The sequence below is a fragment of the Ranitomeya variabilis genome, chromosome 3 (genome assembly GCF_051348905.1).
Source record: "Ranitomeya variabilis isolate aRanVar5 chromosome 3, aRanVar5.hap1, whole genome shotgun sequence".
NCBI classification, from domain to species: Eukaryota; Metazoa; Chordata; class Amphibia; order Anura; family Dendrobatidae; genus Ranitomeya; species Ranitomeya variabilis.
The window spans coordinates 57,748,839-57,763,144 of NC_135234.1; positions in this window are offsets into that span (position 1 = coordinate 57,748,839).

The window sequence follows — 14,306 nt, forward strand, 5'->3', positions numbered from 1 at the left end:
GATGTATCTGGTCCAAATTAACACTTTCTCGGCATGCTTAACAGGATTAGTCATGAAGCATTACCGCTCCCACAGCCCCAGGAAAAAGTTAGCATAGGAGGGCGTGAACACCGCTCCCATGGCTGTTCCCTGGAGCTGCAGGTAGGGGGTGCACTTGAAGGGGAAAAAGTTATGTTTGAGACAGAAGTCCAAAGCCATGACAAGGAACTCTCTCAATGGGGCATCCATGCTACTGTTGGAAAGGAAAACAGAGACCACTCTAATACCATATGAGTGTCTGATGGAAGTATACAGGGCCTCTACATCCATGGATACCAGCCACATGTCTGATTCCAATTGAATCCCCTCAAATCTGCGAATACCATCAGTGGAATCTTTTAAAAAGGATGGTAAGGCTTCCACTAATGGTTTGAGATGCCAGTCTAGAAATTTACATAAGGGTTCGTAAAAATTCCCATTGCCCGACACAATGGGTCTTTCAGGCGGGTTAGTCTCATTTTTGTGAATTTTGGGCAATAAGTATAAGCATGGGGTATGTGGAAATTCAACCATAAGGAAATCCTTTTCATGTTTACTAATGACACCCTTGACAAATGCGTCATCTAGTATTTCTAATAGTACACAGCGTAAGGAGTTGGTAGGGTTGAATGTTAGTCTTTTATAACACTCAGTATCCCGTAGTTGTCTGAATGCCTCCTCATATAGAGTTATCGGCCAGACCACTACGTTACCCCCCTTATCTGCTGGCTTAATTACAACTCTTTTTAGTTGTTTTAGTTCTTTAAGAGCTAGTCGTTCATACTCAGGTTGTCATGTCTTGCCCTATTTGGTATTTTTGAGAATTCATCAATCCACATGGATCTCGGCATCATACAGGTGTTTGTAAATGGGCACATAGATTATTATATAAATAGAGGGTCTGTCCCATTGGGAAGCTTATGCACCCCTTCTGAGGAAGATACAAGATTGAAACGCGAGTTAAGGGGTAATCTAGACCTGCACCAATATATGGTAATTATAATAACTTTGGATATTTTAGATTTGATATTTTCATTCTTATATTTGGGTACCTCAAAGTTATTGTGTGCACATTATTCCCAGTCATTTAGCCTGACACTACACTAATAATGGCATTTACTTAATGTGCATTACCTCATGCCTTTAGATACTTTATAGCCACATAAATGAATTCAACCATTTTTGCACTATGCACTTTATGTCTTGTATTTAGTTTTATCTATACTTCTATTTATATTGGTTTTGTGGTCTCTTATATGTGGCATACCCTATATGTATACACCGCCCTATTTAAGGCACAGTCTTACTATTTAATGCCCAGTGTTTGTGTTTTTTACATCACATGTATGGTTTACTGGCATTTCCTACTTTTAATTGCGCTTAAAACTTTGTATTTGAATAAAATTTCTTTATATTTAAGTCTATTGGTGTTGGAGGACTTTGTTGTTTCTTTCCTTCTACTGATTCACATGCGGTCCTCATTGTGTATTTTGGGGCTACCCATTCCTGTCTGCTGCCACTTCAGCTGCACCTCTGTCTTTCACCTGCAGACTCTGGATGGCTGGGCACTTTACTTCCCAAACATTACGTGGTTGCTGCATGGCTCAGGCCTTAAGCCCACCCGAGCTCCTTGAGCACACTGGCACTTCTGACTGCAGTCAGGAAGTCCTCCTATCTTAGCTACAGCAAACCCCTCCTATGATAACTATGTACACTCCTGAGTACTAGTGCATTAGTGTGCCCCCATCTAGTGGACGGATGTCAGCACTGCACTACCCTGAAATCTAATATATAAAGCTGAATGTGTGTGTATGTAAGTGTGTGTGTATGTCCGGGATTGGCATCTGCACCGTCGCAGCTACAGCCACAAAATTTTGCACAGTCACATGTCTGGACCCCGAGAGCGTCATAGGCTATGTTGTGAGGCGAAATTTTAACCCCTCGCTTTCCAATTCACCAAACAATTTTGCCCCTATCTACATAATGGGGAAAAAGTGAAAGGAAAAGTGTTGGAGGAAAAAATTGACAGCTGCCAGATGTGAACAAGGGGGACTTAAAGAATGAGAGTGATGGCGCCAAAGAGTATATACCGTACAGTTGCTAAGGTGGGGCCCCAACATGGAATACTCACCACACATGGGGATATGAACACACACACAAAATGCGCCACACACTACCACGTGCTTGAACACATATCACCCTCAGCACACATTTCACCACTAGTGTTGAGCATTTCGATACCGCAAGTATCGGGTATTGGCCGATATTTGCTGTATCGGAATTCCGATACGATATTTTTGTGATATCAGAAATCGGAATCGGAAGTTCCCAGTGCATGGTTCCCAGGGTCTGGAGGGGAGGAGATTCTCCTTCAGGCCCTGGGATCCATATTCATGTCAAAAATAAAGAATTAAAATAAAAAATATGGATATACTCACCCGTCCGGCGGCCCCTGGACCTTAGCGATGTAACCGGCAGCCTCCGTTCCTATGAATGAGGAGTTTAGGACCTGCGATGACACGGCTTGTGATTGGTCGCATGAGCGGTCACATGAGCGGTCACACGACCAATCACAAGCCGCGACATCATTGAAGGTCCTAAACTCCTCATTCTTAGGAACGGAGGCTGCCGGTTACATCGGTAAGGTCCAGGGGCCGCCGGACGGGTGAGTATATCCATATTTTTTATTTTAATTCTTTATTTTTTACATGATTATGGATCCCAGGGCCTGAAAGAGAGTTTCCTCTCCTTCAGACCCTGGGAACCATCCAGGATACCTTCCGATACTTGTGTCCCATTGACTTGCATTGGTATCGGGTATTGGTATCGGCGATATCCGATATTTTTGGGATATCGGCCGATACCATCTGATACCGATACCTTTGAGTATCGGAAGGTATCGCTCAACACTATTCACCACACATACACCAACCTCGCCACATAAAAGTCGAAACACAAAAGTCACCGCTCAAAACTCGCTACGAGCAAAATTCGCCACATGCAAAACTCGCCACATGCAAAACTAGGCTCACGCAAAACTAGCCACACGTGCAAAACTCACCTCATGGAAAACTCGCCACACGCAAAACTTGCACACGCAGAAAAATTGCCACATGCACAAAAGTTGCAACACATGCAAAAGTTGCCTCACACAAAACTTGCACATACTCAAAACGCACCACACATAAAACTCGCCACGTGCAAAACTCGCCATGCGCAAAACTTGCTGCACACAACTTGCTACACTAACCTGTCACAAGCAACTCAACACACAAAAAGTTGCTACACGCATGTCGCCACACAAGACTCATCTCACAAAAGTCGCTACAAGCATGTCGCCACACGCAACTCAACACACACAACTTGACACATGAAACTCGCCCTAAAACACACACAAGTCTGGCATTATCCTTCAAAAATAAAAATCTGATTAATAAGCAGACAAACTACAAGAGCAACAAATGTACCATATAGGAAATACGGCAGCTGTCAGTCACATGACCTGTCTATTATGTGTATGTGTGAGCTAATATATATACTGCCAGGGGGGTGGGCTTCCTGTTGGCTGGGAATTTATCAGAATGCCAATTTAGCTTACAAATACTGAGGTAAAAATACTGACCAAATAACATGTGAACGAGGTCTAATACAGGAGGAGATGACATACAGGTACATACTATATAAAGAGGAGATGGCACACAGGTATATACTATATACAGGAGCAGATGGCACACAGATATATACTATATACAGGAGGAGATGACTTACAGGTATATACTATATACAGGAGGAGATGACATACATGTATATACTATATACAGGGGAGATAACATACAGTTATATACTATATACAGGAGGAGAGGACACACAGGTATATACTATATACAGGAGGAGATGACACACAGGTATATACTATATACTGGAGGAGATGACACACAGGTATATACTATATATAGGAGGAGATGACACACAGGTATATACTATATACAGGGGAGAGGACACACAGGTATATACTATATACAGGGGAGATGACACACGGGTATATACTATATACAGGGGAGATGACACACGGGTATATACTATATACAGGGGAGATGACACACAGGTATTTACTATATACAGGGGAGATGACACACAGGTATATACTATATACAGGAGGAGATGCCATACAGGTATATACTATATACAGGAGGAGATGACACACGTATATAATATATACAGGAGGAGATGAAATACAGGTATATACTATATAAAAGAGGAGATGACACATAGGTATATAGAGGAGGAGATGACATACAGCAGGTATATACTATATACAGGGGAGATGACATACAGGTATATACTATATACAGGAGATTACATACAGGTATATACTATATATAGGAGGAGATGACATACAGGTATATACTATATACGTGAGGAGATGACACATAGGTATATACAATATACAGGAGGAGATGACATACAGCAGGTATATACTATTTACAGAGGAGATGATATACAGGTATATACTATATACAGGGGAGATGACATACAGGTATATACTATATACAGGAGATGACATACAGGTGTATACTATATAAGGGAGATGACAAACATGTATATACTGAGGGGAAAATGAGAGGTGTGAGGTGAAAATGAGAGGTGTGAGGTGAAAATGAAAAGGTGTGAGTGCAAAATGAGAGGAGTGAGGGAAAATAGTGGGGTGATCAGAACATGACAGATGTGAGGTCGAAATGACAAGTGTTAAGGGGGAATGAGAGGAGTGAGGGGGGAAAATAAGAGGAGTGAAGGGGGAAAATGAGAGGTGTGAGGGAGAAAATGAGAGATGTGAGGGGAAAATGAAGGATGTGAGGGGGAAAATGAGAGCCGTGATGGGAAAATAAAAGAAGTGAGGTGCTATAACTAACCACAGATATTTACTATGCCCAGGCAACGCCGGGCTCTTCAGCTAGTAGAATATAAAATATAACAAGCATATAGTAGCGCACTAATCCCCGAATAGGTAGTTGTTTATTTATTTATTCAACTATAGATGGCCGAAATATATTAATTTCATATAACCGTTTTTTTTGCTTGCATCACTATGCAAAAAGTTCCTCTTTTTGTTTTGTTTTTACTACTTTTGCATTATTCTGTTAATCTTTTTTGTAGCTAGCGATGTTAGAGGTGCCGGTTGGTAGCGCTGACCCCGGGCTCTGTCACTTCCGGGTTGTGCTGTCACACTGACACTGACACGCAAACAAGTGTGCGTGTCATTGAGCCTTGCCAGGGAAGGATGACATAGGAGGCGGAGAGGATGCGCAATGCGCCGGATCACTTGACCGGCACTCGACAACACTGATAGGTTTAGGCTCACATTAATACATGGCTACCCCTCACATTGACACACAGAAGAACCTGGCGGCGAAACGAGCGTCCGGGTGAGGGGACGCCAGGATAATCCATGTTGTCGGTAATTATCAACCTTTATCTTTCATTATATCTGTTACACCATACTATTTCAACTATCACCATATACCGGGGAAGGACAATGGCATTTATCCATAGGGTAACTATGCAGTGATTGCAGATAGGAAATTTTTATTTTCCCTGTATGTTAATTTAACACAGGGTATATTTGTCAATATACAGTGGGGCAAAAAAGTATTTAGTCAGTCAGCAATAGTGCAAGTTCCACCACTTAAAAAGATGAGAGGTGTCTGTAATTTACATCATAGGTAGACCTCAACTATGGGAGACAAACTGAGAAAAAAAAATCCAGAAAATCACATTGTCTGTTTTTTTATCATTTTATTTGCATATTATGGTGGAAAATAAGTATTTGGTCAGAAACAAACAATCAAGATTTCTGGCTCTCACAGACCTGTAACTTCTTCTTTAAGAGTCTCCTCTTTTCTCCACTCATTACCTGTAGTAATGGCACCTGTTTAAACTTGTTATCAGTATAAAAAGACACTTGTGCACACCCTCAAACAGTCTGACTCCAAACTCCACTATGGTGAAGACCAAAGAGCTGTCAAAGGACACCAGAAACAAAATTGTAGCCCTGCACCAGGCTTTGAAGACTGAATCTGCAATAGCCAACCAGATTGGAGTGAAGAAATCAACAGTGGGAGCAATAATTAGAAAATGGAAGACATTCAAGACCACTGATAATCTCCCTCGATCTGGGGCTCCACGCAAAATCCCACCCCGTGGGGTCAGAATGATCACAAGAACGGTGAGCAAAAATCCCAGAACCACGCGGGGGGACCTAGTGAATGAACTGCAGAGAGCTGGGACCAATGTAACAAGGCCTACCATAAGTAACACACTACGCCACCATGGACTCAGATCCTACAGTGCCAGACGTGTCCCACTGCTTAAGCCAGTACATGTCCGGGCCCATCTGAAGTTTGCTAGAGAGCATTTGGATGATCCAGAGGAGTTTTGGGAGAATGTCCTATGGTCTGATGAAACCAAACTGGAACTGTTTGGTAGAAACACAACTTGTCGTGTTTGGAGGAAAAAGAATACTGAGTTGCATCCATCAAACACCATACCTACTGTAAAGCATGGTGGTGGAAACATCATGCTTTGGGGCTGTTTCTCTGCAAAGGGGCCAGGACGACTGATCCGGGTACATGAAAGAATGAATGGGGCCATGTATCATGAGATTTTGAGTGCAAACCTCCTTCCATCAGCAAGGGCATTGAAGATGAAACGTGGCTGGGTCTTTCAACATGACAATGATCCAAAGCACACCGCCAGGGCAACGAAGGAGTGGCTTCGTAAGAAGCATTTCAAGGTCCTGGAGTGGCCTAGCCAGTCTCCAGATCTCAACCCTATAGAAAACCTTTGGAGGGAGTTGAAAGTCCGTGTTGCCAAGCGAAAAGCCAAAAACATCACTGCTCTAGAGGAGATCTGCATGGAGGAATGGGCCAACATACCAACAACAGTGTGTGGCAACCTTGTGAAGACTTACAGAAAACGTTTGACCTCTGTCATTGCCAACAAAGGATTTATTACAAAGTATTGAGATGAAATTTTGTTTCTGACCAAATACTTATTTTCCACCATAATATGCAAATAAAATGATAAAAAAACAGACAACGTGATTTTCTGGATTTTTTTTTCTCAGTTTGTCTCCCATAGTTGAGGTCTACCTATGATGTAAATTACAGACGCCTCTCATCTTTTTAAGTGGTGGAACTTGCACTATTGCTGACTGACTAAATACTTTTTTGCCCCACTGTAGACTGCCTTGAGAAACTGGGCCTGGTTATATCAGTGTATAGATATTTTTTGGATATTCCATGGACTGGATTTGTCTGTAAATGAACTTTATGATATAAATTGGTTGGTAATAAAATAATTTATGTGATCATTAATTACATATGGGGAATTCTCCTATTTAAGTAAATCTGGCGTCCCCTAGAAGGCATTTTGCTTTTTTACTATTGTCTTTTATTGTTTGTTCTCATTTGTGGCCTTAATAAAAATATTGTTTTTAATATAGTATGTGGGATCTCTTCTTTGTCCCTAACATTTGATAATGTGGGACTTGATTTTTTGTCTCCTGCAGTATTTGTGGCGGCTGTGGTATAATTCTACTGAAGATTCATCAGCGAAATCCACCTTCTGCAATTTTTCCTGCATCCATCTGTTTAGCAGGCTGTCGTACTTTGCAAATGCCACACGGTTTTTCATTTGCCTTTCGTTTAGTGCTGGCTTCTGGAGACTGATTCGACCATGGAGGCCATTTTGAGACAGAATCCTACAAACTGTTCTAGTATCTAAATATAAATAAGGCAAACATAAGTTCAAAGCATGCATCCTAAATATAAATATGTATACATATTTAGCAGCAAAATACTTTATTTTAAGGGGGTAGAGACTTGGCACCCCCTTACAGTCCCAAGGTATCAGCAGAAGCATATCTGATCATGCTTTGCTCCAAACACCTGATTTTGTAGTGGTGAGGTAAACAAAGAATGGAACATCATTGATTTCTGTCCTGCTAAAGCAGCTTGTGCTAGACCAGGTGCAGGGACCTTTTTTTCTGACAAGGGCCATTTGGGTGTTTATAACTTAGTTCCAGGCCATACTAAATTATCAACTCAAACCACCACCTGTACAGAAATACATGCTAAAACCCCCACTAGAACAGAAACAACAGAACCATCATAAGTACAGAAACACATCACCAGAAACACCAGAAGTACATAAATATATCACCAGAGGTAAAAACAAAAATACATCAGTAGAACTCCAATAAGTACAGACGCACAGCATTAACCCCCTCATGACACAGCCTATTTTGACCTTAACCCCTTTACCCCCAAGGGTGGTTTGCACGTTAATGACAGGCCAATTTTTACAATTCTGACCACTGTCCCTTTATGAGGTTATAACTCTGGAACGCTTTAACAGATCCTGGTAATTCTGACACTGTTTTCTTGTGACATATTGTACTTCATGATAGTGGTAAAATTTATTTGATAGTACCTGCGTTTATTTGTGAAAAAAACAGAAATTTGGCAAAAATTTGGAAAATTTCGCAATTTTCTAACTTTGAATTTTTATACAATTAAATCACAGAGATATCTCACACAAAATACTTAATAAGTAACATTTCCCACATGTCTGCGTTACATCAGCACAATTTTGGAACCCAAATTTTTTTTGTTACGGAGTTATAAGGCTTAAAATTGGACTAGCAATTTCTCATTTTTACAACACCATTTTTTTTTAGGGACCACATCTCATTTGAAGTCATTTTGAGGGGTCTATATGATGGAAAATACCCAAGTGTGACACGATTCTAAAAACTGCACCCCTCAAGGTGCTCAAAACCACATTCAAGAAGTTTATTAACCCTTCAGGTGTTTCACCGGAATTTTTGGAATGTTTAAATAAAAATGCACATTTAACTTTTTTACACAAAAATTTTAATTCAGCTCCAATTTGTTTTATTTTACCAAGAGTAACAGGAGAAAATGGACCACAAAAGTTGTTGTACAATTTGTCCTGAGTACGCCGATACCCAATATGTGGAGGTAAACCACTGTTTGGGCGCATGGCAGAGCTCGGAAGCGAAGGAGTACCATTTGACTTTTCAATGCAAAATTGACTGGAATTCAGATGGGACACCATGTTGCGTTTGGAGAGCCCCTGATGTGCCTAAACATTGAAATCCCCCACAAGTGACACCATTTTGAAAAGTAGACCCCCTAAGGAACTTATCTAGATGTGTGGTGAGCACTTTGACCCACCAAGTTTATAATGCAGAGCCGTAAAAATAAAAAATCATATTTTTTCACAAAAAAGATTTTTGCCCCCAATTTTTTATTTTCCCAAGGGTAAGAGAAGAAATTGGACCGCAAAAGTTGTTGTCCAATTTGTTCTGAGTATGCTGATACCTCATATGTGGGGGTAAACCACTGATTGGGTGCATGGCAGAGCTCGGAAAGGAAGGAGCGCCATTTGACTTTTCAATGCAAAATTGTCTGGAATTGAGATGGGACGCCATGTTGCGTTTGGAGAGCCACTGATGTGCCTAAACATTGAAACCCCCCACAAGTGACACCATTTTGGAAAGTAGACCCCCTAAGGAACTCATCTAGATGTGTTGTGAGAGCTTTGAACCCCCAAGTGTTTCACTACAGTTTATAACGCAGAGCCGTGAAAATAAAAATTATTTTTTTTCCCCACAAAAATTATTTTTTAGCCCCCAGTTTTGTATTTTTCCAAGGGAAACAGTGTAAATTGAACCCCAAAAGTTGTTGTCCAACTTGTCCTGAGAACCCTGATACCCAATATGGGGGGGGAACCACCGTTTGGGCGCATGGCAGAGCTCGGAAGGGAAGGAGCGCCATTTGGAATGCAGACTTAGATGGATTGGTCTGCAGGCATCACGTTGCATTTGCAGAGCCCCTGATGTAACTAAACAGTAGACACCCCCCATAAGTGACCCCATTGACCCCATATTGGAAACTAGATCCCCCAAGGAACTTATCTAGATGAGTTGTGAGAACTTTGAACCCCCAAGTGTTTCACTACAGTTTATAACGCAGAGCTGTGAAAATAAAAAATTTTTTTTTACACAAAAATTACATTTTAGCCCCCAGTTTTGTATTTTCCCAAGGGTAACAGGAGAAATTGGACCCCAAAATGTGTTGTCCAATATGTCCTGAGTACGCTGATACCCCATATGTTGGGGCAAACCCCTGTTTGTGTGCACGGGAGAGCTCGGAAGGGAAGGAGCACTGTTTTACTTTTTCAACGCAGAATTGGCTGGAATTGAGATTGGACGCCATGTCGCGTTTGGAGAGCCCCTGATGTGCCTAAACAGTGGAAACCCCCCAATTATAACTGAAACCCTAATCCAAACACATCCCTAACCCTAATCTCAACTGTAACCCTAACCACACCCCTAACCCTGACACACCCTTAACCCTAATCCCAACCCTATTCCCAACCGTAAATGTAATCCAAACCCTAACTTTAGCCCCAACCCTAACTTTAGCCCCAACCCTAACCCTAGCCCCAACCATAACCCTAGCCCTAACCCTAACCCTAGCCCTAACCCTAGCCCTAACCCTAGCCCTAACCCTAACCCTAATGGGAAAATGGAAATAAATACATTTTTTTAATTTTTCGTAACTAAGGGGGGTTTGATTTACTATTTATAGTGAATTTTCTAGCGGATTTTTGATTGGCAGCCGTCACACACTAAAAGACACTTTTTAGTGCAAAAAATGTTTTTTGCGTTACCACATTTTGAGTGCTATAATTTTTCCATATTTTGGTCCACAAAGTCATGTGAGGTCTTGTTTTTTGCGGGACGAGTTGACGTTTTTATTCGTAACATTTTCAGGCACGTGACATTTTTTGATCGCTTTTTATTCTGATTTTTTTGAGGCAGAATGACCTAAAACCAGCTATTCATGAATTTCTTTTTGGGGGGGCGTTTATACCGTTCCGTGTTTGGTAAAATGGATAAAGCAGTTTTATTCTTCGGGTCAGTACAATTACAGCGATACCTCATTTATATAATTTTTTTATGTTTTGGCGCTTTTATACGATAAAAACTATTTTATAGAAAAAATTATTATTTTTGCATCGCTTTATTCTGAGGACTATAACTTTTTTATTTTTTCGCTGATGATGCTGTATGGCGGCTCATTTTTTGCGGGACAAGATGACATTTTCAGCAGTACCATGGTTATTTATTTCCGTCTTTTTGATCGCATGTTATTATGACACTTTTTGTTTGGCGGTATGATAATAAAGCGTTGTTTTTTGCCTCGTTTTTTTTTATGGTGTTCACTGAAGGGGTTAACTAGTGGGACAGTTTTATAGGTCGGGTCATTACGGACGCGGCGATACTAAATATGTGTACTTTTATTGTTTTATTTTTTTATTTAGCTAAAGGAATGTATTTATTGGAACAATATTTTTTTTATTATCATCATTTACTTAGGATTTTTTTTTTTTTTTTTTACACATGTAAAAAAATTTTTTCACATTTTTACTTTGCCCCAGGGGGGCATCACAGTAAAGTGACAAATCGCCGATCTGACACTTTGCTGTGCACTGTGTCAGATCGGCTATCTGACGTGCACAGCCCAAGGCTTCCGGCGCTGTGAAGCCACCTCCCTCCCACCTCCCGGATGCAGCCCCGCAGCCATTTTGGATCCGGCGCCTGCAAGGAGGAGACTCTCGGTACAAGGTGAGCACATCGCCTTGTACCGATCGTCTCAGGGAAGCACACCTAAACAGTAGAAACTCCCTACAAGTGATCCCATTTTGGAAACTTGACCCCCCAAGGAACTTATCTAGATATGTGGTGAGCACTTTGAACCCCCAAGTGCTTCACAGAAGTTTACAACGCAGAGCCGTGAAAATAAAAAATCATTTTTCTTTCCTCAAAAATTATGTTTTAGCAAGCAATTTTTTAATTTTGCAAGGGTAACAGGAGAAATTGGACCTCAATAGTTGTTGCCCAGTTGGTCATGAGTATGCTGGTACCCCATATGTGGGGGTAAACCACTGTTTGGGCGCACATCGGGGCTCGGAAGGGAGGGAGCATTGATTGGCTGGAATCAATGGTGGCGCCATGTTGCGTTTGGAGACCCCTGATGTGCCTAAACAGTGGAAACCCCTCAATTATAACTCCAACACTAGCCCCAGCACAAACCTAACCCTAATCCCAACTCTAGCCATAACCCTAATTACAACCCTAACCCCAACACACCCCTAACCACAACCCTAACCCCAACACACCCCTAACCCTAATCCCAACCCTAACCCTAATCCTAACCCTAATCCCAACCCTAACACAACCCTAACCCCAACACACCCATAACCATAACCCTAGCAACAAGCCTAATCTTAACCCTATTTCCAACCCTAGCCCTAATTCCAACCCTAACTCTAATTCCAACCCTAACCCTAAGGCTATGTGCCCCACGTTGCGGATTCGTGTGAGATTTTTCCGCACCATTTTTGAAAAATCCGAAGGTAAAAAGCACTGCATTTTACCTGCGGATTTACCGTGGATTTCCAGTTTTTTTTTGTGCGGATTTCAACTGCGGATTCCTATTGAGGAACAGGTGTTCCTCAATCCGGAATCCGCACAAATAATTGACATGCTGAGGAAAATACAATGCAGCATTTCTGCGTGGTATTTTCTGCACCATGGGCACAGTGGATTTGGTTTTCCATAGGTTTACATGATTCTGTAAACCTGATGGAAAACTGCTACAAATCTGCTGCGGATCCGCAACCAAATCTGCACCATGTGCACATAGCCTAATTCTAACCCTAACCCTGGTTCTAACCCTAATTCGAATCCTAACCCTAACCCTAACCCTACCCCTAACCCTAACACTAACCCTAGTGGGAAAAAATACATGTATATATATTTTCTTTATTTTATTATTGTCCCTACCTATTGAGGTGATAAGGAGGGGTTCATTTATTTTTTTTTATTTTGATCACTGTGATAGTTTTTATCACAGTGATCAAAATTTACCTGGTGGTTTGGTTTATTATCCTGCGGGTCTGGCTGGATCAACTGCCTCGTTATTCACCAGGGAGGCTCCTATTTAGCTCTGCTTCACTTCCACTTGTTGCCGGCTGTCAATGTATTCAGTGCTATTCTGATTACTCCTGATTATCTCGTTTTCTGCCTTTTCAGGATAAGCTAAGTTCTGTTTGAATATTTTTTGCTGTTCACTTCTGGTCAGAATTCTATCACATTGCATAGACTCAGGTGTCTGTTCAGAAGACACTGCCAAATGGTGCGCAGGTTTGCGCTCCCGCAAACGCCGATCAATCTGAATGGCCAGAGTCATTGACTCATTCAGACCTGCAGGCATAGGGAACCCCACCATGACATTTTTAATGGCTTCAGAAAGACCTTTTCTGAAATTTGCAGCCAGGGCACACTCATTCCATTGAGTAAGCACCGACCATTTCCGAAATTTCTGGCAGTACACCTCTGCATCATCTTGCCCCTGAGAGAGGGCCAACAACGCTTTTTCAGCCTGGTTCTCAAGATTAGGTTCCTCATAGAGCAATCCAAGGGCCAGAAAAAACGCATCCACACTGAGCAATGCAGGATCCCCTGGAGCCAATGCGAAAGCCCAATCTTGAGGATCGCCACGCAAGAAAGGAATAATAATCTTAACTTGCTGAACAGAATCCCCAGAGGAACGAGGTTTCAAAGAAAGAAACAACTTGCAATTGTTCTTAAAATTCAGGAACCTAGATCTATATCCAGAAAACAACTCCGGAATAGGTATTCTAGGCTCTGACATAGGACTGTGCACAACAAAATCCTGAATACTTTGTACCCTTGCAGCAAGATGATCTACACTGGAGGCTAAACTCTGGATATCCATATCAGCAGCTGAACTCTGAGCCACACCAAGATTAAGAGGAGGAGAGAAGCCAGACACACAGCAGCTAGACACACGGCAGCAAAAAAAAAAAAAAAATATCTCCAAGCTTCTTTTCTCCTGCTTCTGCCATGCAATTAACACTTTACTGGCCGGCTGTACGGTTATGATCCTAGTGGCAAGGATCGCAGGTCGGACTAGCTAAGTAACTGAACAGACTACTAGCTCTGGGGAAGTGGTAACTAGATTGACCGCAACCTGATCCTATCCGCAAACAACTATAGGCAGCCGTGGAACGTTATCTAAAAATCCTAGACGTCTCTTCACGGCCTGAGAAACTGACTATTCCTGGAGGGAAAGTAAGTCCTCACTTGCCTCAGTGGAATGACCCCAAAGATA